The 24,742-nt window shown below is 47.0% G+C and overlaps 1 protein-coding gene across 1 annotated transcript in view; it reads left to right on the forward strand.

Moving 5' to 3' along the window:
* Positions 1-24,742, forward strand: part of LOC147737761 (uncharacterized) — a 39,518-nt gene that overhangs the window by 954 nt on the left and 13,822 nt on the right. The window lies entirely within an intron of this gene.

Below are 24,742 nucleotides of genomic sequence, written 5' to 3' on the forward strand. Positions count from 1 at the left end.
CTACCCTTACCCATGAAACAGTTCTTTTCGGGGTATCTCCTGAACGCCAGATCTCTGATTAAACATAGGGCAGAATTTAATGATTGTGTCTCCTCCCGTAGGCCTGATTGGGTATTTTTTGCTTAAATCTGGCCCAGAGATTGCTCAGAGCCTGACATGGTGGAGGCCATCCCCTCAGGGTATGCTCTGTCCAGACTTGACCTGGTGGAGGCCATCCCCTTAGGGTATGTTCTGTCCAGACCTGACCAGATGGAGGCCATCCCCTCAGGGTATGCTCTGTCCGAGCTTGACCTGGTGGAGGCCATCCCCTCAGGGTATGCTCTCTCCAGACTTGACCTGGTGGAGGCCATCCCCTCAGGGTATGCTCTGTCCAGACTTGACCTGGCGGAGGCCATTCACTCAGGGTATGCGCTGTCCAGACTTGACCTGGCAGAGGCTATCCCCTCAGGGTATGCTCTGTCCAGACTTGACCTGGCGGAGGTCATCCCCTCAGGGTATGCTCTCTCCAGAATTGACCTGGCGGAGGCCATCCACTCAGGGTATGCGCTGTCCAGACTTGACCTGGTGGAGGCCATCCCCTCAGGGTATGCTCTGTCCAGACTTGACCTGGTGGAGGCCATTCACTCAGGGTATGCGCTGTCCAGACTTGACCTGGCGGAGGCCATCCCCTCAGGGTATGCTCTCTCCAGACTTGACCTGGTGGAGGCCATCCCCTCAGGGTATGCTCTGTCCAGACTTGACCTGGCGGAGGCCATTCACTCAGGGTATGCGCTGTCCAGACTTGACCTGGCAGAGGCTATCCCCTCAGGGTATGCTCTGTCCAGACTTGACCTGGCGGAGGTCATCCCCTCAGGGTATGCTCTCTCCAGAATTGACCTGGCGGAGGCCATCCACTCAGGGTATGCGCTGTCCAGACTTGACCTGGTGGAGGCCATCCCCTCCGGGTATGCTCTGTTCAGACTTGACCTGATGGAGGCCATCCCCTCAGGGTATGCTCTGTCCAGACTTGACCTGGCGGAGGTCATCCCTCAGGGTATGCTCTGTCCAGACTTGACCTGGCAGAGGCCATCCACTCAGGGTATGCGCTGTCCAGACTTGACCTGGCGGAGGCCATCCCCTCAGGGTATGCTCTGTCCAGACTTGACCTGATGGAGGCCATCCCCTCACGGTATGCTCTGTCCAGACTTGACATGGTGGAGGCCATCCACTCAGGGTATGCGCTGTCCAGACTTGACCTGGTGGAGGCCATCCCCTCAGGGTATGCTCTGTCCAGACTTGACCTGGTGGAGGCCATCCCCTCAGGGTATGCTCTGTCCAGACTTGACCTGATGGAGGCCATCCCCTCAGGGTATGCTCTGTCCAGACTTGACCTGGTGGAGGCCATCCCCTCAGGGTATGCTCTGTCCAGACTTGACCTGGTGGAGGCCATCCACGCAGGGTATGCTCTGTCCAGACTTTACCTGGTGGAGGCCATCCCCTCAGGGTATGCTCTGTCCAGACTTGACCTGGTGGAGGCCATCACCTCAGGGTATGCTCTGTCCAGACTTGACCTGGCGGAGGTCATCCTCTCAGGGTATGCTCTGTCCAGACTTGACATGGTGGAGGCTATCCCCTCGGGGTATGCCCTGTCCAGACTTGACCTGGCGGAGGCCATCCCCTCAGGGTATGCGCTCTCCAGACTTGACCTGGTGGAGGCCATCCTCTCAGGGTATGCGCTGTCCAGACTTGACCTGATGGAGGCCATCCACTCAGGGTTTGCTCTGTCCAGACTTGACCTGGCGGAGGCCATCCCCTCAGGGTATGCGCTGTCCAGACTTGACCTGATGGAGGCCATCCCCTCAGGGTATGCTCTGTCCAGACTTGACCTGATGGAGGCCATCCCCTCAGGGTATGCTCTGTCCAGACTTGACCTGGTGGAGGCCATCCACTCAGGGTATGCGCTGTCCAGACTTGACCTGATGGAGGCCACCCCCTCAGGGTATGCTCTGTCCAGACTTGACCTGGTGGAGGCCATCCCCTCCGGGTATGCTCTGTCCAGACTTGACCTGGTGGAGGCCATCCCCTCCGGGTATGCTCTGTCCAGACTTGACCTGATGGAGGCCATCCCCTCAGGGTATGCTCTGTCCAGACTTGACCTGGTGGAGGCCATCCCCTCAGGGTATGCACTGTCCAGACTTGACCTGGTGGAGGCCATCCCCTCAGGGTATGCTCTGTCCAGACTTGACCTGGTGGAGGCCATCCCCTCAGGGTATGCTCTGTCCAGACTTGACCTGGGGGAGACCATCCCCTCAGGGTATGCTCTGTCCAGACTTGACCTGGCAGAGGCCATCCCCTCAGGGTATGCTCTGTCCAGACTTGTCCTGATGGAGGCCATCCCCTCAGGGGATGCTCTGTCCAGACTTGACCTGATGGAGGCCATCCCCTCAGGGTATGCACTGTCCAGACATGACCTGGTGGAGGCCATCCCCTCAGGGTATGCTCTATCCAGGCTTGACATGGTGGAGGCCATCCACTCAGGGTATGCGCTGTCCTGACTTGACCTGGTGGAGGCCATCCCCTCAGGGTATGCACTGTCCAGACGTGACCTGGTGGAGGCCATCCCCTCAGGGTATGCTCTGTCCAGACTTGACATGGTGGAGGCCATCCCCTCAGGGTATGCGCTGTCCAGACTTGACCTGGTGAAGGCCATCCCCTCAGGGTATGCGCTGCCCAGACTTGACCTGGCGGAGGCCATCCACTCAGGGTTTGCGCTGTCCAGACTTGACCTGGTGGAGGCCATCCACTCAGGGTATGCTCTGTCCAGACTTGACATGGTGGAGGCCATCCCCTCAGGGTATGCTCTGTCCAGACTTGACCTGGCGGAGGCCATCCACTCAGGGTATGCTCTGTCCAGACTTGACCTGGCGGAGGTCATCCCCTCAGGGTATGCTCTGTCCAGACTTGACCTGGCGGAGGCCATCCACTCAGGGTATGCTCTGTCCAGACTTGACATGGTGGAGGCCATCCCCTCAGGGTATGCTCTCTCCAGACTTGACCTGGTGGAGGCCATCCTCTCAGGGTATGCGCTGTCCAGGCTTGACCTGGTGGAGGCCATCCCCTCAGGGTATGCTCTGTCCAGACTTGACCTGGCCGAGGCCATCCCCTCAGGGTATGCTCTGTCCAGACTTGACCTGATGGAGGCCATCCCCTCAGGGTATGCTCTGTCCAGACTTGACCTGGCGGAGGTCATCCCCTCCAGGTATGCTCTGTCCAGACTTGACATGGTGGAGGCCATCCACTCAGGGTATGCGCTGTCCAGACTTGACCTGGCGGAGGCCATCCCCTCAGGGTACGCTCTGTCCAGACTTGACATGGTGGAGGCCATCCACTCAGGGTATGCGCTGTCCAGACTTGACCTGGCGGAGGCCATCCCCTCAGGGTATGCTCTGTCCAGACTTGACCTGATGGAGGCCATCCCCTCAGGGTATGCTCTGTCCAGACTTGACATGGTGGAGGCCATCCACTCAGGGTATGCTCTGTCCAGACTTGACCTGGTGGAGGCCATCCACTCAGGGTATGCGCTGTCCAGACTTGACCTGGTGGAGGCCATCCCCTCAGGGTATGCTCTGTCCAGACTAGACCTGGCGGAGGCCATCCCCTCAGGGTATGCGCTGTCCAGACTTGCCTGATGGAGGCCATCCACTCAGGGTATGCGCTGTCCAGACTTGCCTGATGGAGGCCATCCCCTCAGGGTATGCGCTGTCCAGACTTGCCTGATGGAGGCCATCCCCTCAGGGTATGCGCTGTCCAGACTTGACCTGGCGGAGGCCATCCACTCAGGGTATGCTCTGTCCAGACTTGACATGGTGGAGGCCATCCCCTCAGGGTATGCTCTATCCAGACTTCACATGGTGGAGGCCATCCCCTCAGGGTATGCTCTGTCCAGACTTGACATGGTGGAGGCCATCCACTCAGGGTATGCTCTGTCCAGACTTGACCTGGCGGAGGTCATCCCCTCAGGGTATGCTCTGTCCAGCGTTGACCTGGCGGAGGTAAACCCATCAGGGTATGCTCTGTCCAGACTTGACCTGATGGAGGCCATCCCCTCAGGGTATGCTCTGTCCAGACTTGACCTGATGGAGGCCATCCCCTCCGGGTATGCTCTGTCCAGACTTGACCTGGCGGAGGCCATCCCCTCAGGGTATGCTCTGTCCAGACTTGACCTGGCGGAGGCCATCCCCTCAGGGTATGCTCTGTCCAGACTTGACCTGATGGAGGCCATCCCCTCAGGGTATGCTCTGTCCAGACTTGACCTGGCGGAGGTCATCCCCTCCAGGTATGCTCTGTCCAGACTTGACATGGTGGAGGCCATCCACTCAGGGTATGCGCTGTCCAGACTTGACCTGGCGGAGGCCATCCCCTCAGGGTACGCTCTGTCCAGACTTGACATGGTGGAGGCCATCCACTCAGGGTATGCGCTGTCCAGACTTGACCTGGCGGAGGCCATCCCCTCAGGGTATGCTCTGTCCAGACTTGACCTGATGGAGGCCATCCCCTCAGGGTATGCTCTGTCCAGACTTGACATGGTGGAGGCCATCCACTCAGGGTATGCTCTGTCCAGACTTGACCTGGTGGAGGCCATCCACTCAGGGTATGCGCTGTCCAGACTTGACCTGGTGGAGGCCATCCCCTCAGGGTATGCTCTGTCCAGACTAGACCTGGCGGAGGCCATCCCCTCAGGGTATGCGCTGTCCAGACTTGCCTGATGGAGGCCATCCACTCAGGGTATGCGCTGTCCAGACTTGACCAGATGGAGGCCATCCCCTCAGGGTATGTGCTGTCCAGACTTGACCTGGTGGAGGCCATCCCCTCAGGGTATGCTCTGTCCAGACTTGACCAGATGGAGGCCATCCCCTCAGGGTATGTGCTGTCCAGACTTGACCTGGTGGAGGCCATCCCCTCAGGGTATGCTCTGTCCAGACTTGACCTGATGGAGGCCATCCCCTCAGGGTATGCTCTGTCCAGACTTGACATGGTGGAGGCCAGCCACTCAGGGTATGCGCTGTCCAGACTTGACCTGGTGGAGGCCATCCCCTCAGGGTATGCGCTGTCCAGACTTGACCAGATGGAGGCCATCCCCTCAGGGCATGCTCTGTCAAGACTTGACCTGATGGAGGCCATCCCCTCAGGGTATGCTCTGTCCAGACTTGACCTGGCGGAGGCCATCCACTCAGGGTATGCGCTGTCCAGACTTGACCTGGTGGGGGCCATCCACTCAGGGTATGCACTGTCCAGACTTGACCTGGTGGAGGTCATCCCCTCAGGGTATGCTCTGTCCAGACTTGATTGGGGGGGGGGGGTTGGGAGCACTTTATAAAGACACCTTCTTGTGCTTCACTGAGGCCTTCACCACTCCCTCAGATCCCTATCAGGCCCTATATTTCTCCTTGAAGATCCTACCCACTGATAGTTTTGTGGGAGTGGTCAGCTACCGGCCTCCCGGACCCAGAGGAATGTTTAATCAGGACTTCAGCAATCGGATTGAGCCTTATTTGGCTAGATCCATTGTTACTCTTTTGGGTGATTTTATCTTCCATTTGGAGAAAACTGTGCTCTGAAACACAGGTTTTCCTGGAAGCTATGGACTCCTTTGGCCTTTCTCAGCTGGCTAGGTGCCCCTCTCATACGGCGGGACACATTCTGGACGGGATCTTCTCTAACGATCCGAGGATAGAGGTGAATGATCCCATCCCACTTTCTTGGTCTCATCATTACGCCATTCCATTGTTTATGCAAATTGCAGAATCTCATCCTGATCCCAACATTAAGAACAGTGTGGAGATGAAGAGAAACCGTAGCCGCAAAAATAAGGAGGATCTTCGAATTAAGCTTAGCAATTATTTGCTGTCTCCCCCACCTGGATGTTAACTCTATCTATGATGATTTTTCCAGCTGGCTCTTGGCGGCTCTGGACTCTCTTGCCCCTCTTAAGGAGCATTATGCGGCCAGAAAACACCCTTTGGCACCCTGATTCACCGAAAGGTTGAGAAACCTTAGACAGGTATGCCGACAGCAGGAAAGAATATGGCGCAGTGAGCGTATCCTAGCCGAGAGGAACCTGCATAAACTCCGATAGAAGGAATATAAGCTAGCTATTAATGAGGAAAAGGTTACCTACTGTTCCAAGATGACAGAATCCATCAAATCCCACAGGGAACTCTTCACTGTGATTAATTCCCTCCTAGCCCCCTCGGCCTCTGCCAACACCGAGGTCTTGCAGGAGCTATGTGATAAAAAGGCATGCTTTTTTATGACAAAATCAAGGACATATATTCCTCCCTGGAGATATCCAATGTCGTAGGGTCAAAGGCCGATCGTCATTCGGACTCTCTGGTAGCTCCTCCAAAGGATTGCCGCTTGAGCGTCTTTCCCCCTATACTTCAAGAAGACACGGAGCGGATGTTAAGTGGAGTTAGATCTGACTCCCCCAGGGAGCCCTGTCCCCTGAAGATCCTAAAACTAGGAATGGAGGCTATTGTTCCTCCTTTGACCGTAGTTCTTAATGCCGTTATTACTTCTGGCCAGTATCCCACTGCCTGGAAAACGGCTGTGGTTAAACCTCTCTTAAAGAATCCCTCTCTGGATCCGGCGGAACTAAAGAACTACAGTTCAATTTCCTGTTGCCCGTCCCAGCTAAAATCTTGGAGAAAAACCTGAACTTCCATCTCAGCACCTATCTGAGGATCATCAGTTGCTCGATGGCTCGCAACATGGGTTCAGAAGCGAGCACCGTACCGAGACGGCGTTAACCGTTGTTTTGAACAACTTTCGACAACAGGTCGACACAGGTCACACCGCCTTACTGACCCTTCTGGACCTAACGGCAGCCTTCGATACCATCTCTCCCCTTAGATTGGCTGGGAGGCTCCGGGAAACAGGGATTGAGTGCTCCGCCCTTAATTTTCTTACATATTTCCTTACGGAACAGGCTCAAAGAGTTACGATGGGTCAATTCCTTTCTGCTCCTAAACAGCTTTTCTGCGGAGTTCCCCAGGGATCCTCATTGAGTCCCACCCTTTTAACCTTTATGTAGCCCCGCTTGCCAGGGTTGTAGGATCTTTTGGCCTAGAAGTGTTATCCTATGCTGATGACACTCAAATCATGATTACCATCACTGAGAGTCACTTGACCTTGTGGGGGCCATCCCCTCAGGGTATGCTCTGTCAAGACTTAATTGTGGGGAGTTGGGAGCACTTTATAAAGACACCTTCTCGTAATAAATAAAATTAATTAATAAAATGCATGTACTAGAAAAGGAGAACATTGTGAATACTCCATTTTTAGTCAAATCAAATCAAATCATCTTTATTCGGTTTTCCATCATTTTTTGAAAGACCATAAAAGTTCATAAAAACGTGTTAAAAAGTATTTAAAATTCGCATTAAATTCTAGTTTCAGAAATTTTTTTAAAACTATTTTTTACCAGTTCTTCTTTTTACACAAAGACAATTCAGTCGACTCTTCAGAGGTTCATTCGGTGCCTGACACAAAGTTTGAGATAGTGTACAATCGATTTTGCCATCAGTTCATTTTCCAAAAACTGTAAAGCCAAATAGGCCGGACGGCATTGATGGATCTTTAGAGCCTTTAGAAGTGGTACTATCCACCGCCTACGTAATGACACATAAAATTTACAAAAAAAAGAGAACATGAATGGTGGATTGCACAGACATTGAATCACAAGGGCAAACGGGGAGATTAGGAGACCAGTCATTTTGGTTAGGAAATGAAATCATGCGGTGAAATATATTAAACCTAAAACGGGTCAACAAAAATGTTCCGTAATGACTTAGGTTATACTGTAAATATGGTTGGATAGTGGGGACAAATTGTATTAATAAGCATTGCTGGACAGATGGTTTTCCTATTTCACTCATCAGACGTATTTGAGACAGGTGAGACAAACAAAGTGTTTTTAGTTCTTTTTTAGAGAGGTGTGTTACTGAGAGGGGATCATCAAAAAATCCTGCATGTCCAATGTCCGTGAGAAATGTTTTCACGTAGACCAGCCATCTAATCTTTCTCATGTTCCCAGGTTTCATGCAATCTAGGACTATTGTTCTTGTGAGATGGCATAGCTCCGTTGCCCAGATTCTTCGCCACAACATAATCGGTTGGATTTTGATAATATCAGAGACATAGTCCAAACCAAGTTCAAGGTGGCAGCCATATGTTGTGGTACTGTTTGGGACTGCCAGCAGGAACCTTAGGAAGGAATTTTCAACTTTTTAAAGCTGATCAACGTTTGCCCCTCCCCAGACCCCTACTCCAAAGGTTGCAGTGCTGAGACATTTGGCATTGTATATTTTTATCATCTCGGTCGGGGGTCTTTTACCAAGCTGAACAGCAAAAGCCTTTAGCGCGCCAATGGTTCTTATAAAGGCCAGTTTACGAGAGTTAATAGCTTCCTTCCAATTAAATGCCTCATCGATAATGATTCCTAAATAAGGGTATGTATTAGTTCTTTCGAGAGGTGAATTATCCACGTAGATGTTCTTGGGTTTTTTCCTCTTTATGCCGGCGTGCATCACATATGTCTTTTTTATGTTGACTCTGAGACTCAGGCTGTCCATGAATGTGCAATAGTTATTCAAAACCCGTTGGAGCTGAACTGGGGTTCGGGCTAGAATTACCGTGTCGTCGGATTATGATAGGGCTGGTATCTGCCGACAACCGGCTACTGGAAGATCTTTTGCACCCTCTAACATTGTGGCCTCTAACCCGTTGGTGTACAGCGTAAATAAGAAAGGGGCCATCACACACCCTTGTCTGACCCCCTTCTCAATTAAAAAACTATCGGTTAGCTGCCCACCAGTCCCAAATCTCACCCTTCCCGTTGCTCCGGTGTATAATTCGCGAAGGAAATCAACTATTGGTGGATCAATACCCATTTGGAGCATTATTGTCCATAATCTTAAGTGTTCAACGCAGTCGAACGCTGCTGTGAGGTCCACATATACCATGTGTAAGGAGGAACTTTTTGCGTCAACGTACTTTCCGGCCAATAAGGTCAGATTTAGAACCTGGTCCACCGTGCTCAGTCCCGTCCTAAACCCATATTGTAGATCCGAAATTGCCCCATAATCAAGCGACCACTCCTGGAGACGATCTAGGAGAATGCGCCCTGCCATTTTTCCAATCGAATCCAGGAGGGAGATGGGACGATAACAAGAGGGGCTGTCCCTATTTCCCTTCTTGAAAATGGGGACCAGTATCGAGGTCGACCAGGAATCAGGCAGACCGATCTCCTTTGCCGCTTTTAGTACGTTGGTGAGTAATGGGGACTAGAGGTCTGGGATGTATTTATAAAGGTCCATGGGAACTTAATCCGGGCCTGGTGCTTTTCCTGGTTTCGCAGTTTTTATGGCCTTCTTCGTTTCATCTAGTGTGAAATGGAGGGCTAGTGGATACTTCACCGACCTGAGCAAATCCGGATGTTCTGAATCTGGGAGTTTGTCCGCACTAAAAACCCCAGACAAAATTTTGCACCCAGTCCCCTGCACTTATCGCCACATCTAGTGAGGGCACCTCAATTTTTTCTGTTAGGAAAGGAGATTTCACTATCTGCCAGAAAGCAGTGCTGTCTTTTAGAATGCTGCTTTTCTGTAATTCAGCCCATAGATTTGCTTGTAGCTCCTTTTTTCTTTTTCGGATTGCAAGGGCATAGGCTTTCCTTAATTTTATCACCTCGTCTCTATCTCTTCCTTTTTTGGCGAGCGCCTTCTTTAAGTTGGAATAGGCTTTTGTAAATTCCATACTGAACCATCCCTTTCTGGTGGTCCTATTTTGTGTATGGGACTTGGTTAATTCTTTCCTTATATTATCCACAATGTGAGTGTAATTAGTCAGGATCTCGATTGGGGTTGTAGAGGGATCTAGACACCTACCTATCTCATTTCTACATGTTTTTACTATTCTCGTAATTGCGGCTTCCTGATCTATCTTGCCCCATTTTAATGTGAAGCCGTTTAGCCTGTCCAGTGTTAATGAATTCTGATATAGCAAGCTTGGGTGTACCCTATCTCCCCTATTCTGTGATTTGGGTTCCTGAAATGTCATACTGATAGGGGAGTGATCGCTGAGTGCGTTGTTATGTACTTTAAAAGTCTTAATGTTTGCTGCTTTATTAGTGGATACTAAAATATAGTCTATTAAAGTTTTGAAGCCTCTGCCATGGAAGGTTGGAGCAAATTCAGTTTCAGGTGTTTTTATCTTGTTGGCGAACACTATGTCTAATCCAGTCATTGTGGTCTGTACATTATTACCCTCTGGGGTATGGGTAAAGTGAGTTAGACAGTTCCCATCTTCATCTGTAATCCCGCAGTTGGGAGTGTCGCTTTTATTGCATAAATGGAGATTAAAATCTCCTCCCCAGATTACTGTGTGGAAATCCTTTGCATGTTTCATTTTGAGATCGTGTGTTAGGTGAGAAATTTCATGTAAGGCCTTGGTTAATTCTAATGGAGTCATAGTGAAGTAGTGTGGCTCACTGGTTAGAGGCGGCAGACCCGAGAGCAGAGGACGGCCCGGGACCAGGGTTCGATTCCCGGCGCGGCAGGTTTCTGGACCAGGGTCAGCTGACTCGATAATTCTCGCCTCGGTGCCCACTCTGATCAGCGATCACACTCGGCAACTCTGGGCATTAGCTTGCCTCATCTTCACTAACCGCCGGGGATGCCTGGTCTCACCCTGGAGATACCCATTAAGGGACCATCTCTCAGGGAAGCCAGGAAGGGTTTCGCAGCGGTCGAAGCGCCTTGGGACCCTCCGGGTAAGTAGTGCGCTGTATAAATGCCTATACATTTACATTTACATTTACATGTTATTGTAGAAATTAATAATGGTATAGACCTCTTGTCTGGTTCCACGTATATTAATAATCTGGAAATTCTGGTCTAGAATTACAGGGGTTATTTTGCGACAAGACCAGAGGTTCGAGATATATATTGTTAGGCCTCCTTTACTCCTACCTGCGTTGGATCTTATAGCTTGTGAGAAGTATGTTTTGTAACCCAAAAGTTGGATTGGGTCGTTAAGCCAAGTCTCCTGGAGGCAAATTACATTGCTTGAGTCTGCCAGGCAAAGGAAGCTTTTTTCAGAGTGTTTAGTGGCTAAACTCGCCACGTTCCAAAATAATAACCTTATTTCAGAATTGGAGCTTGCTGCGATGGATGTCATACTCTGAGCACTGATTTCTTCCAAGTGACTTGGCTGTGAGACGGAAGCCAGCTTTGGAACACTTTCCCCTATCTCTATGCCACTTTGTGGGGGTGAGAGGAAACCAATGGAGACCTCGAGGGGAGAGAGCGGCTCTTGTACTGGGTCTGCCATGGTTTGATGTTTCATCATCATCTTTGGTCCATTTAGCCGTTTGACTGTTTTGGGGGGGGGTCTTTATTAAAACTGATATTTATGGGATATTTGAGTGTTTTTTTGAGTGGATCTCTGTTGTTTGAGGGACTGATCATAGTGTGCTTCCTTTGTGATGGTGGTCAGTCGACCATCTCTAAACAGCTATAGCTGTTGAAGGTTGGTATTCCACCCTTGTTGTTGTGCCCTCCTACCATTGATGTTCCAGTCGCCCCGATCTATGTTTTCATGCCCCCAATCTCCCTGGGTCCTGCCCCTTTGGTTAAATCCATATCCCCATTCTCCCTGGTTCCAGCCTCTTTGTCCGTGCTCTGGCTGGTTCCAAGACCAATTTGAGGACCAGTTAGGGCCTTCAGAATAGTGGCGTTGTCGGGGATAGAAAAAGGATAGTCGTTTGATGCCTCCGCTCTTGCCTGCTGTATCCCAGGAACAGATGTATTCCACTGCCCGGGGATTTTCAAAATTAACTATTACGCAGTTACCCGGGATAGATTTTGGTTGGTATCCTATCCATGAAGCTCTTCTTACTGTGGTGATTCTGGTAACGTGATTGTGCTGATTTGGTCTATTAATATTTAGCCAATGACGTGTTTTGTTTAATAAAGACCAAGTTGGTTCGTCTGTGTCGTTGCTTAGTTCGGGGACCCCTGTTAATATGGCTACAAATGGGGCTGCCTCAGGTGGGAGGTTTACTGGTTTGATCCATCTCTTCTTTATCCGTTCTGCCTGAGTGTTGTGCCTCTGCGGTTGTTCGTGGCGAGGACTATTTGTTAAGGGTGGTCTAGGGGGAGCATTTGTTGGGGGAGGATTTTGTGGGTCTGGAACTTTCTTAAGAGATTTTTGGGGGTTTTAGTTTTTGAAGTAACTGGTGGGTTGATTGAATTGTTCACAGATTCTCCTCTCCTAATGGTGGGGCTATTTGTTACGGTCGTGATATTATTAGATAATTGTCCTGGCTTAGTATTGCTGTTTGTAGGCTTTGGAATACTAATTATAGGTTTTGATCCTCCCAAATTTGACAACCCTTGATTTCTTGGGTTTGCAGGGTTTTTTGAAATAGCGACTAATACTGCTACTTGTTCTCGATAACTTCCAGGCTTTTTTGAATGGGTTGTAGCTGGTGTTTGATTATATCAGCTATTTCTTTTATCAGACAATGGTTTGGGTCAATTTTTTTGTTTCTTTTGTCTGAGTTCGAGACTGAGTTTCCCTTATGGGCGTTGTTAGGATTGCCTACATTTGTGCTGTCGTCCAGCACAACAACATGAGGGTTAATGCTACTAGTTGCTGCTGTTGTTTCGTTAGATTTATCATTGACCTGACTTTGCTCATTAGTTTTATTAGTCTCTCGACGTTTCTCGGGGTGTGACTTATGATGTGGTTTATCGGGAGTTATGGAGTCTTCAGTGTCTTGATTTGTTTCCTTATGTTTTGGGATTGCTCCCTCCCTTAGCCCCCTTAATTCACTCTGCGTAGGGTCATTCTCCTGTAAAGGTGGACTCGCAAAGATATTGGGTGTTTGTTCGAGGCCCTGGGTCAATTGTGAGTCCAGCTGTGATGATGACATTGACAGATCAACAGAGTTAGGAATGGCGTGAATGTCCGCACATGTATCCAGGGCGGGTAATTTTTCTGGTTGAACAATTGCTATTTGTGCTAATGCCAATAGTCCCAATGACGAGCGTCTTGCTTGTTCTGGTTCGTAAGATACTCGTCAATCTAACAGCATTACAGTTTGATCAATGGTTTGGTTAACTTTAGTAATAAATTGGTCTATTGGGCCGGCGGATTTGGCCATATTTTTGAGCGTTTTGCTTCTGGAGCCCCTCGGTGACATTTTATGTTAAATAATGGGAGGGGTTAGTGGTCGGGCAATTTTCAAAAATAGAGACTGGCCAACGCCGAAGATGTGTATTTCCTTTGTTTAAATAGTAATGATGTATGGTGACTTTAGAAAGGAATAAGAGGATTACCTTTGTGCAAGTTGTTAGAGGGCGGCCCCAGCCCCGTCTGTGACGGGATAGGACGGGTCCGCCCTTGGCCCGGGCTTCGCCTGGCGTCCCGCTCGCATCCCGCGGAGCTGAGAATGCGCTGTATTAATAGCGCCGCGGGTGCCTGCTGATGACGTTTGGGGGCTCCTGCCGCTCGGCCCCCTGGGTAGTGCAGTCCTCCACTCGGTGGCCACTGATGGGAATAGCGGCGGCGGGAGGACTGCAACGATGGTAGGATGGGGTCAAGGGCAGTGACGGTAGTGTTTGCAGGCAGTGCTCCGGTCTGGCAAAGGGAAACAGCACAGAGATGCTCATGAGCCACAGGAAACAAAAGCTTGACAGCAGCTCCGCCGATAATGCGCTGTATTAATTGCGCCACGGGTGCCTGCTGATGACGTTTGGCGGCTCCTGCCGCTCGGCCCCCTGGGTAGTGCAGTCCTCCACTCGGCGGCCACTGATGGGAATAGCGGCGGCGGGAGGACTGCAACGATGGTAGGATGGGGTCAAGGGCAGTGACGGTAGTGTTTGCAGGCAGTGCTCCGGTCTGGCAAAGGGAAACAGCACAGAGATGCTCGTGAGCCACAGGAAACAAAAGCTTGACAGCAGCTCCGCCGATAATGTGCTGTATTAATAGCGCCGCGGGTGCCTGCTGATGACGTTTGGCGGCTCCTGCCGCTCGGCCCCCTGGGTAGTGCAGTCCTCCACTCGGCGGCCACTGATGGGAATAGCGGCGGCGGGAGGACTGCAGCGATGGGGTCAAGGGCAGTGACGGTAGTGTTTGCAGGCAGTGCTCCGGTCTGGCAAAGGGAAACAGCACAGAGATGCTCGTGAGCCACAGGAAACAAAAGCTTGACCATTTTTAGTCATTAAAAAACAAAATAAGAGAATGTTCTTTGGAATCATCGTTATCAAAAGTTTACGATCTGTACATTTTTGCATTTCAGCCTTTTAGGTCCGTTGCCGTACAATATTATGTACATTTAGTAGGTGTCAGCAGCAACTTTTAAAAGCTGCATGGAGGCGGTAGCTGCATGGATGGTAGAGAACTATCTTAGACTCAATGGGGATAAAACTCAGATTTTGCTTTTCGGAGAGAATCAGGAGATTTGGTCCAGGGCCTGGAGGCCAGATACGCTTGGATCTTGCCCTCGCCCTGGCTTCAGTGCCAAAAATCTAGGCATTATGGTTGATACCTCCCTCTCCTTGGGCCCCCAAATAAATAGAAGTCTCCACCTGCTTTTGAATGATAAGAACTCTCAGAAAGATATGTCAATTTCTCTCCCCCTCCACACGGAAACAGGCAGTGGTGGCCCTTGTGTTGTCCAGATTGCATTACTGCAATGCCCTTTATGTAGGGATCAATAAGGGTCTCCTACACCGACTCCAACTTGTGCAGAATGCTGCTGCCAGGCTGGTAATGGGCCTTCCTAAATTCTACTCGGTTGCAGCTACCATCAAGAGCCTTCCTTGGCTTCGTTTAGGTCAGAGAATTGAGTTTAAAGCCCTGTGTTTGGTGCACCTTTTATAATATGGGGTCAGAAGGCATTAAAAACAGTTTCAGAGATATGTCCCTGGTAAGCAGTTAAGATCTTCCAGCAAGAATTTGGTGACTGTGCGTAGATTCAGAAAATCTAGATGGGGGTGAGGTCTTTTTTGCTGGCTGCGGCCAATTTGTTGAAGTCCCTTCCTCTTTCAATTTCGATTCTGGAAACTCATTCCTCATTCCGTAAGGCCTTGAAGACCTGGCGCTTTACCAATACGAATCTGTGAGCCCTCTATCTATGGACACCCCTAATCATGATCCCGATCCGCAGCGCCTTGATGCCCCTGGGCTAAGTTGACAGAATTTGTAGTATGGTTATTTCATCAAAGGATTTGAATGAACATCACGTGCAATATTTTTTGGGGGGGGTGCAGGATGCTCAGGCCACATGGGTGGGTGGGCGCTGACGTGTGAAGGTGTCGGGAGGAGATCCAATGTAGTCTTTCAGTCACTTTCAGTTTTTTTCGTCTTTCCCAGGAAGAAGGCGGCAAGTTCTTCGCAGTTAGGCTGCAGATTAAACCCAGAAAGCAGGTTGGGGCTGCCTGTTAGATTGCAATTTAACAAGTTCAAACAGTTTTTTAGGCCTATTCCTGGCATTGTTTAGCTATTTTCTAAAGATGTTTGCTTTTGAGCTATGTATGTGTTTGTTGTAAATGATTCTTAGAGATCTCACTTGCTGGAGGTGTTCAAGCGAGGAGTAGAATCTTAGATTGCGTCTTTCAGCGTTTAGTCTACCATTGTACCAAGGCTCGCAGTCTTTGGTGGATACTCTTTTTGGTTGGAGGGGTGCCATAGAGTCTAGAATGTTTGTCATTGAATTAGTATAATGATCAGTAAGGTCCTGGACATCTGACATGTCCTCGGGAGGGGGAAGGATGTAATTGCTTATAGATGTTAGTTCATTCAGGTTTATGTTTCGAGAGTTCCTTTTCCAGTGTCTGTTTTTTTATATGAATCTTTTTTGAGGACAGTGATTCAGTGATGAGCAAAGTGATGCAGTGATGGTCTGTCTAATCACATGGAATGATAGATTCAAGTTGAATGGAATTAGATTTAGAGATAATTAGATCCAATGTCGCTTCCAGTTCGTGGGTAGGACTTTTGCATATTTGGATCAAGTTTAGATCAGCTAGGAAGGTTTTTAGGCTAATCACTGATTGGTCATCGGGTCATTCCAGTAGAGGTTGAAGTCACTAAGGAATATTTGGGTGCAGTATACACCGGAGTTGGTTGTGATGATTTCCATAAGTTGTTCAATGTATGGGAGGTTTTGTCCTGGAGGGTGGGAAAACGCATGCAGTTTGTATCGAGGTCTATCTGTACTCAGGATATCGATGACTAGATAATCACAAAAGATTAGAGTACCATTTTGTGCTTGCTTCATAGAGAGATTATTGCAGTGAGTTCAGGGGTTACCTCCACCAGGTCTTTTCGTCTATCTAATCTGATGATGTCTTAGCTGGGCGGTACTAGAATGTCGAGCGTTGGTGTGAAGGAGTAATTTAGCCAAGATTCAGTCAGGACTGCCTGTTTAGATGCCGATCCGCAATTCAGTAGCGTACATTTCAGGTGGGGTATGGCGACAGCGGAGGCAGCCTGAGTGATGGGAATTTGCTTGAAGATGGATGAAACGCTGCAGTTGCCCTGGACGCCTCAGGGCAACTGCAGCGCTTTATAAGCCTAATTTTCATTTCATTTCATTTCAATTGTTAACTGCTCTGGGATTGGTCCTAGGATCTCAATGAGGATTTGACTGAAAGAGGAGGGAGTAAATATTATTGTCCGATTGAGAATCTTTCATCCTGATGGGTCGGGTGGAAGCGTGGGAGTAGGGAATTGTCTTCCAGGTCAAATGAGGAGACGTCGCGATTGCTGAGATCCCATTGGATGTGCAGGGTGACATCCATCTAACGTGATTGTTATTGGATTGCTAAAGGGAGTGTCTATTCTTACCCATCGGCCTGGTGGGACATCAACAATTGGCGAGCTCAGAGGTGAGGGATATTAGGCTTTAAACCTCAGCCGTAAGTTGATGAATCTCCTGAGATATCTCAGTGAGTTTGAGTCAATAGTAATGTGGGAACAGGAGGTTGTGATGTGGGCCAGGAGGCCAGGTGAGACTGCCCCGGTTTATGGTGTTAGGGAGAAACTGAGTTGGGAGAACCAGGGGAGGGGGGAATTGTCAAGACTGGCTACGTCGTCCCTTACCTTGTCTTGAAGTTGAAGCCTCGTGGAAGATGTAGAAGATTTTGCAGAGACGCAAGGGACCAACTTCCCTGACTACTAACTGAAACCTTACTGAAATACTATTCACAGCAAGACTAAAACTAGAAGTTAGGGAAGAGGGCCGGTACTGGACGTGGACGTTGGGTTGTTGTTTTGTTCTTGCTGTCGACCTGCGAATCAACAAGTTCCCAGAAATTACTTAAGAGTCTTCCTAAGATCTGTTCTTAACTACCCCTAGGTCTAAAACATTAGTCTTCCCAGCTTAACCCCTCCCACGGATGTTAGTGCAAGTGTCTTGTTTGTCAAACGCCTACCTGCGATCAGTGTTTTGTGGTCTTCGTCCAATATTTCTTTGTCTTGTCTTGTCGTGATGGATAAGGCGTCAGGTACCTCTGGTAGTCTTGTCTTGGGCTGTCCTTTCCTTGGAAAATACAACCTTTAGGGAATTGTGGAAATAAGCTTCCTGTATTAGATAATACTCCGCTAATTCCTTATTCAAGAACGCCAAACTCCTAGACATTCACTTACAGAATATGTTCTTGTGAGTCTTCTTCCAATTAGGGGTTCTTTGTAGGCTGAAAGGAACTGATGCAAATTGCTAAACATTCCCAAAGTTAACTTTCTTTTACATCACTGACTTTTCAAAATAATAACCAAAAATGAGGTTTTGCGCTATTCTCTAAATAAACAGAACACTAAAACAATGATTCTTCCAAGCAATCTATAACACATCAAGATTTAGCATACAGCACGAAACCTAAATATCACACTATTTCTTGTAACACTGTTTTGCTCTTAATCACTATATTGCAAATAAAAGTTCCAAATAATCTTTCGTCTTTTTCTCAGAGAAAGTCTTTTGTCCTGAAAACACTCTTGACCTTTCTTGCGAAGGGCGCCTTGATGAAAGAATCAAAGGTTGTACGTAGCTTTCTTTGCTGTGAATGAAAATGCCTCTGTGAAAGTAGTTTGCCGCTTTTCTAATCGTCTTCTTTGAAGAGCTCAGGCGGGACTTCAAGCGCGATCCTTCCTCGGAGCTGGGCGGAAGGCAAAGCGTCTTCTGGAAGGTTGGGTGCGGTTTAAATAGGGAACCGCACCCAGCTGCACCCTTTCGCGCACAGACAACGTGCGTGCGTGCAACGCTGGGATTTCGAACACAAGGCCCTTACCTGCACAGAGGCTGGAATCCTGCACTCCGAGCTGTACATAGGCAAAGGCTCACTTCTACTATCTTGAACTAGGATCTTTTCATTAATACTGAGATGTAAGAAAAAGCGAGCAATAAAACATAACAACTGAAACAAAAGGAAAATCGTAAATGAAAGACATAATCCTTAGTTACAATGCGAATGGAAAGTCACGATTTTACAGTACACAATCACACTGACAATCTGCTGCGTGCTGGGTGCACGGGAAAGGGGTGGGTTTTCCTGCAGGGGTTTCTACCTCATGACAGTACTCCCTCCTCAAGATCCCCCCAAGAACTGTAGCTATCTATAGGTTTTGGTTTGTCAGGGTGCCGAAGATGAAAAGCTCTAATTAACTTCGGAGCATTTTTCAGGTGCTCCAAAGGTTCCCACGATCTTTCCTCTGGGCCAAATCCTTTCCAATCTATAAGGTAGAAAAGGTTTCCTCTGACTCTTTTAGAATCTAGGATTGATTTAACCTCGAATTCTGGATGACCCTCAATTTCAACTGAGGGAGGAGACTGGATCAGGCGGGTCTTGGAAAGGAAAGGTTTGACCAAAGAACCATGGAATACTGGATGTATCAAATATTTTCGGGGAAGATCTAATTTCACACAAACAGGGTTGAGTACCTTCTTTATTGGAAAAGGACTAATAAATCTAGGGTTAAATTTCCTATTTCCCTTTAGTTTTAAATTCTTAGTACTCAACCATACCTTATCTCCGATCTTGTATTCAGGTTGTTTGGTTCTATGTTTATCGGTTGCACCTTTTTGAGTTTCTTTGCTTTAGCTAAATTATATCTAGATTCTTCTTGGATTTCAAACAGTTTAGAAACATATTCAGAAACTGCTGGTACTGACTCAACCTTGTCTATAGGAATACTTTTGGGGTGAAAACCGTAGTTACAAAAGAATGGAGACATCTTGATTGAGGAATGTTCTAAATTGTTATAGGCGAATTCTAAAGAACTTAACAGATCAGACCACTCTTCTGATACCCCAGGCAGCATGCAACGAAGGAATTGTTCAATGGTCTGGTTGGTTCGCTCTGTTAAACCATCAGTCTGAGGGTGGTAACTGGAAGATAGTTTGACCTCCATGTGAAGTAAAGAACTTAAATTGCGCCAAACTCGGGATACAAATTGAGACCCTCTATCCGAAATTACTACAGATGGAATGCCATGTAAACGAATGATATGTGTCATAATTAGATGGGCAAGTTCCATAGCAGAGGGAAGTCCTTTTAGGGGAACAAAGTGAGCCATTCGAGAGAATTGGTCTACTACAGTTAGAATTGTTGTAAATCCCTTCTTGGTTTCAGGCAGTTCAACAATGAAGTCTAAGGATATTGTATGCCACGGCAGAGGAGGAATAGGAAGTGGCATCAAAAAACCACTAGGGGCTTGATGAGAAACTTTGTTTTGAATACAGATACTACATGTCTTCACAAATTGTTGAATGTCTTGGAACATCGAAGGCCACCAGAAATCTCTCTTGATGAGCTCATAGGTTTTCATAATACTGGGATGAGCAGTTAAAGGAGTATCGTGATGAAGATGAATTATGTCTTTTCTAACTGTTTCGGTAGGTACAAAAATAAGATCATGAACCAACAACAACTTGTCTTTTTCTTGAAGAAAAGGATGGTCTTTTTTCCAGAGGTCGAAATTCTTTTCTTCCAAGGCTTTTTTTATTTCGGTAATTATATCACAATTGGATAAACTAGCCTGAAAACAAGAAGTTGGGATTACAGGAAGTATTTTTTCTGGTTGATCAGGTCCTTTATCCCCTATTCGGGATAAGGCATCAGCTTTTAGATTCTCTTTCCAAGGTCGATAGGTGATTACAAAATTATAATCATTGAAAATCAATGACCATCGTAACCGTCTTGCGGAAAGAGCTTTCACAGATTTTAAAGCCTGAAGATTTCTGTGATCAGTGTAAATGGTTACAGGATGACGAGCTCCAAGCAAATAGTGACGCCATTCTCCAAATACTGCCTTTATTGCCAATAGCTCTTTATCTGCAATTGCATAATTTTGTTCGGCCTCGGACAATTTCCTGGAATAATAGGCTATTGGATGCATTTGACCTGTATCAAGATCTCTTTGAGACAAACTGCCACCCAAAGCAAACTGTGAAGCGTCAGCTTCCACTATGAAAGGTTGACTAGGATCAGGATGGGACAAAACTGGAGCTGACGTGAATCTCTTTTTTAGCTCTTGAAAAGCTTCTTCTGCAGGGGCTGACCAAAGGAATTTTACGCCTTTTCTTAACAACTTAGTAATGGGAGTTATTATTTGTGAAAAATCTTGTATAAATCGGCGATAAAAATTCGCAAATCCTAAAAAGCTTTGAATTTGTTTCACAGTAGTGGGACTTGGCCAAGAACTGACTGCATTTACTTTGTTAGGATACATCTCAATTCCCATGGGACTGATGACATAGCCAAGAAAATCTACTTTAGACACGTGAAACAGGCTCTTTTCAAGTTTTACGTAAAGAGAATTTGAAAGCAGTTTTTGGAGAATGGCACGAACTTGCTGCACATGTTCTTCTTCTGAGTCGGAGTATATGAGAATATCATCTATGTAAACTACACAGCATACATCAATGAACTCGTGCAAAACCTCATTTATAAAAAATTGAAAGGCTGCTGGAGCGTTGCAGAGTCCGAAAGGCATTACTTGGTACTCAAAGAGACCAAACTTGGTGCGAAAGGCCGTCTTCCACTCGTCGCCCTTTCGTACTCGTACAAGATGGTATGCTCCACGCAGATCCAATTTCGTATAAATGGTTGCCTTTTTTACCTGGTCCAAAAGTGTTGGAATAAGAGGCAGTGGATACCTGTTCTTAATGGTTACGTTATTCAGGGCTCTATAATCTATGCACGTGCGCAATTCTCCCCCCTTTTTCGGAATGAAAAAAAGAGAAGATGACACAGGCGATTTGGAATGTCGTATAAAGCCATTTGCAAGGTATTCGTCAAGATACTCTCTAAGGTGTACATTTTCTTTTTTGGTTAGGGCATATATCCTACTACAGGGCAAGGTGGCACCAGGTACTAGATCTATTCTGCAGTCAAAGTCCCTGTGTGGTGGTAATGTGTTTGCCTTTGTTTTGTCAAAAACGTTTAGAAGATCTGAGTATTCTGTAGGTACTCCATCTAAAGCTAAAACTTTTGGAGCTGCTTCAGTTCTAAAGTCAAACCCCTGGATGACGTCTTCCCTTCTTTCTAGCAGAAAACAATGTTGTGAACAATGACAGGATTTAAAAGTCACAGTTTTAGAAACCCAGTCTATAAGGGGGTTGTGTTGGATCAACCAAGGAATTCCAAGGATTAGTTTAAATTGGGGAGCATCTATGATGTCGAAATAAATGTTCTCCCTGTGAATCTTTGAACAGTCCATTTCTAATTGTTCTGTTTGTCTACAGATTGGACCAGATGACAGCTCTTTGCCATCCACGGCTCTAACGATTTCTGGATGTTCCTTAAGGATTGAATTAAATCCTAGTTTCTGAAAAAAGTGTGTATCAATAAAATTACCTGTAGCTCCCGAATCTAATATTGCTTCAACTGTTCTAGAGTTAGAGGTTGGAGTTGGACTTCTTAATTCTACTAAAATACTGAAATGCTTACAACCTACAGGTGGAAGAGTTGAGGGCAAACTGGGATCTTTACTCGATAAACTGGCCTCTATCTTTACCGAGCACTCTCGTTTCCCGAAGCTTCTTGGGTGATGGCTATATCAGAGGTCTTAGTCTTAATCTTATTTGGCCTAGCCGGGCATTCCTTGACAAAATGTCCCGTCTTACCACAGTAAAGACATTGACTCAATCTCCGTCTCTTTTCTTTTTCCTCTTTTGAAATAGGACCTCGAACGGTACCTATTTGCATCGGTTCTGCTGGATCAACTCTGGGACCGGCCTCTCTAGAAGACTTTTCTTTCAAGAAAACTAATTTGTGTTCGGACTTTCCCTTTTCTCCTCTTCTTTCTGACAAACGGTGGTTTAATTTAACTACTAGATCTATGAACTCACTGATGTCTTCAGGAGGTTCTAAGATTTGAGTAATCATGTCCTTCAGCTCGTCTTTTCTTTTAACCCCCTGTAAAAAATTGAAACTCTTGTCATACGGCCAATCAGATTCTAATACCAACCGATTAAACAAAGAGATGTAATGAAGCAGATCGGAGGATCCTTGTTTTAAACTAAGAAGTTCGTTATCCGCGGATTGAACAAATACATGTTTAGCGAACATCTTTTTTAATGCACGTTCAAAATCCTTAAAATTATATAGTATACGGTCATCGTTTTCAACTAGAGGGTCTGACCAAAGAGCTGCGTCGCCACATAAATGCTACTTTGGATGAATCATCAGGAAACGCTGATGTTTTAGCTATGAAATGTAAATGACACTGCTGTAAAAATACAGAGAACTTGCTACTGTCCCCATAAAACCTTTCAGGCTGCGCTAAAGTAGTTGGAACAGGCGTTACTACTTGAATCCGAGTCTGGTATCCAGAATCCGAAGAGGTGTTCTGATAGGTTGCTGAAGACTGAATTGCTTCCTGGAGGGTAGCCATATCCCTACGTAAGGCTACATTTTCCTGTCTAATATCTTCTAGGATGATTACTAGACCTTGTAAGGTAACTTGATCCATTGCGTCTGGGCAAAATGATTATCGTGGGCTTTGCCTTCTGTCAAGACTGGCTATGTCGTCCCTTACCTTGTCTTGAAGTTGAAGCCTCGTGGAAGACGTAGAAGATTTTGCAGAGACGCAAGGGACCAACTTACCTGACTACTAACTGGAACCTTACTGAAATACTATTCACTGCAAGACTAAAACTAGAAATTAGGGAAGAGGGCCGGTACTGGATGTGGACGTTGGGTTGTTGTTTTGTTCTTGCTGTCGACCTGCGGATCAACAAGTACCCAGATATTACTTAAGAGTCTTCCTAAGATCTGTTCTTAACTACCCCTAGGTCTAAAACATTAGTCTTCCCAGCCTAACCCCTCCCACTGATGTTAGTGCAAGTGTCTTGTTTGTCAAACGCCTACCTGCGATCAGTGTCTTGTGGTCTTCGTCCAGTATTTCTTTGTCTTGTCTTGTCGTGATGGATAAGGCGTCAGGTACCTCTGGTAGTCTTGTCTTGGGCTGTCCTTTCCTTGGAAAATACAACCTTTAGGGAATTGTGGAAATAAGCTTCCTGTATTAGATAATACTCCGCTAATTCCTTATTCAAGAACGCCAAACTCCTAGACATTCACTTACAGAATATGTTCTTGTGAGTCTTCTTCCAATTAGGGGTTCTTTGTAGGCTGAAAGGAACTCATGCAAATTGCTAAACATTCCCAAAGGTAACTTTCTTTTACATCACTGACTTTTCAAAATAATAACCAAAAATGAGGTTGTGCACTATTCTCCAAATAAACAGAACACTAAAACAATGATTCTTCCAAGCAATCTATAAAACATCAAGATTTAGCATACAGCACGAAACCTAAATATCACACTATTTCTTGTAACACTGTTTTGCTCTTAATCACTATATTGCAAATAAAAGTTCCAAATAATCTTTCGTCTTTTTCTCAGAGAAAGTCTTTTGTCCTGAAAACACTCTTGACCTTTCTTGCGAAGGGCACCTTGATGAAAGAATCAAAGGTTGTACTTAGCTTTCTTTGCTGTGAACGAAAATGTCTCTGTGAAAGTAGTTTGCCGCTTTTCTAATCGTCTTCTTTGAAGAGCTCAGGCGGGACTCCAAGCGCGATCCTTCTCGGAGCTGGGCGGAAGGCAAAGCGTCTTCTGGAAGGTTGGGTGCGGTTTAAATAGGGAACCACACCCAGCCGCACCCTTTCGCGCACAGACAACGTGCGTGCGTGCAACGCTGGGATTTCGAACACAAGGCCCTTACCTGCACAGAGGCTGGAATCCTGCACTCCGGGCTGTGCATAGGCAAAGGCTCACTTCTACTATCTTGAACTAGGATCTTTTCATTAATACTGAGATATAAGAAAAAGCGAGCAATAAAACATAACAACTGAAACAAAAGGAAAATCGTAAATGAAAGACATAATCCTTAGTTACAATGCGAATGGAAAGTCACGATTTTACAGTACACAATCACACTGACAATCTGCTGCGTGCTGGGTGCACGGGAATGGGGGGGATTTTCCTGCAGGGGTTTCTACCTCATGACAAGAATAGAGATGGAGTCATGATTGGGGAGTGGGTGTCGGGGGCCTAAAAAACAGATCGATGAGGACATTTGTCATGTTAGGGGGTTCCGAGATAGCAAGTGTCAGGGTTTTTCCAGAAAGGGTGTCACAAATTCATCAGTGCTGATAGCGGGGTCTCAGCACTTTCACCCATTCTTTATAAT

Source organism: Lissotriton vulgaris, chromosome 1_1, assembly GCF_964263255.1.
Source record: "Lissotriton vulgaris chromosome 1_1, aLisVul1.2, whole genome shotgun sequence".
Lineage (NCBI taxonomy): Eukaryota > Metazoa > Chordata > Amphibia > Caudata > Salamandridae > Lissotriton > Lissotriton vulgaris.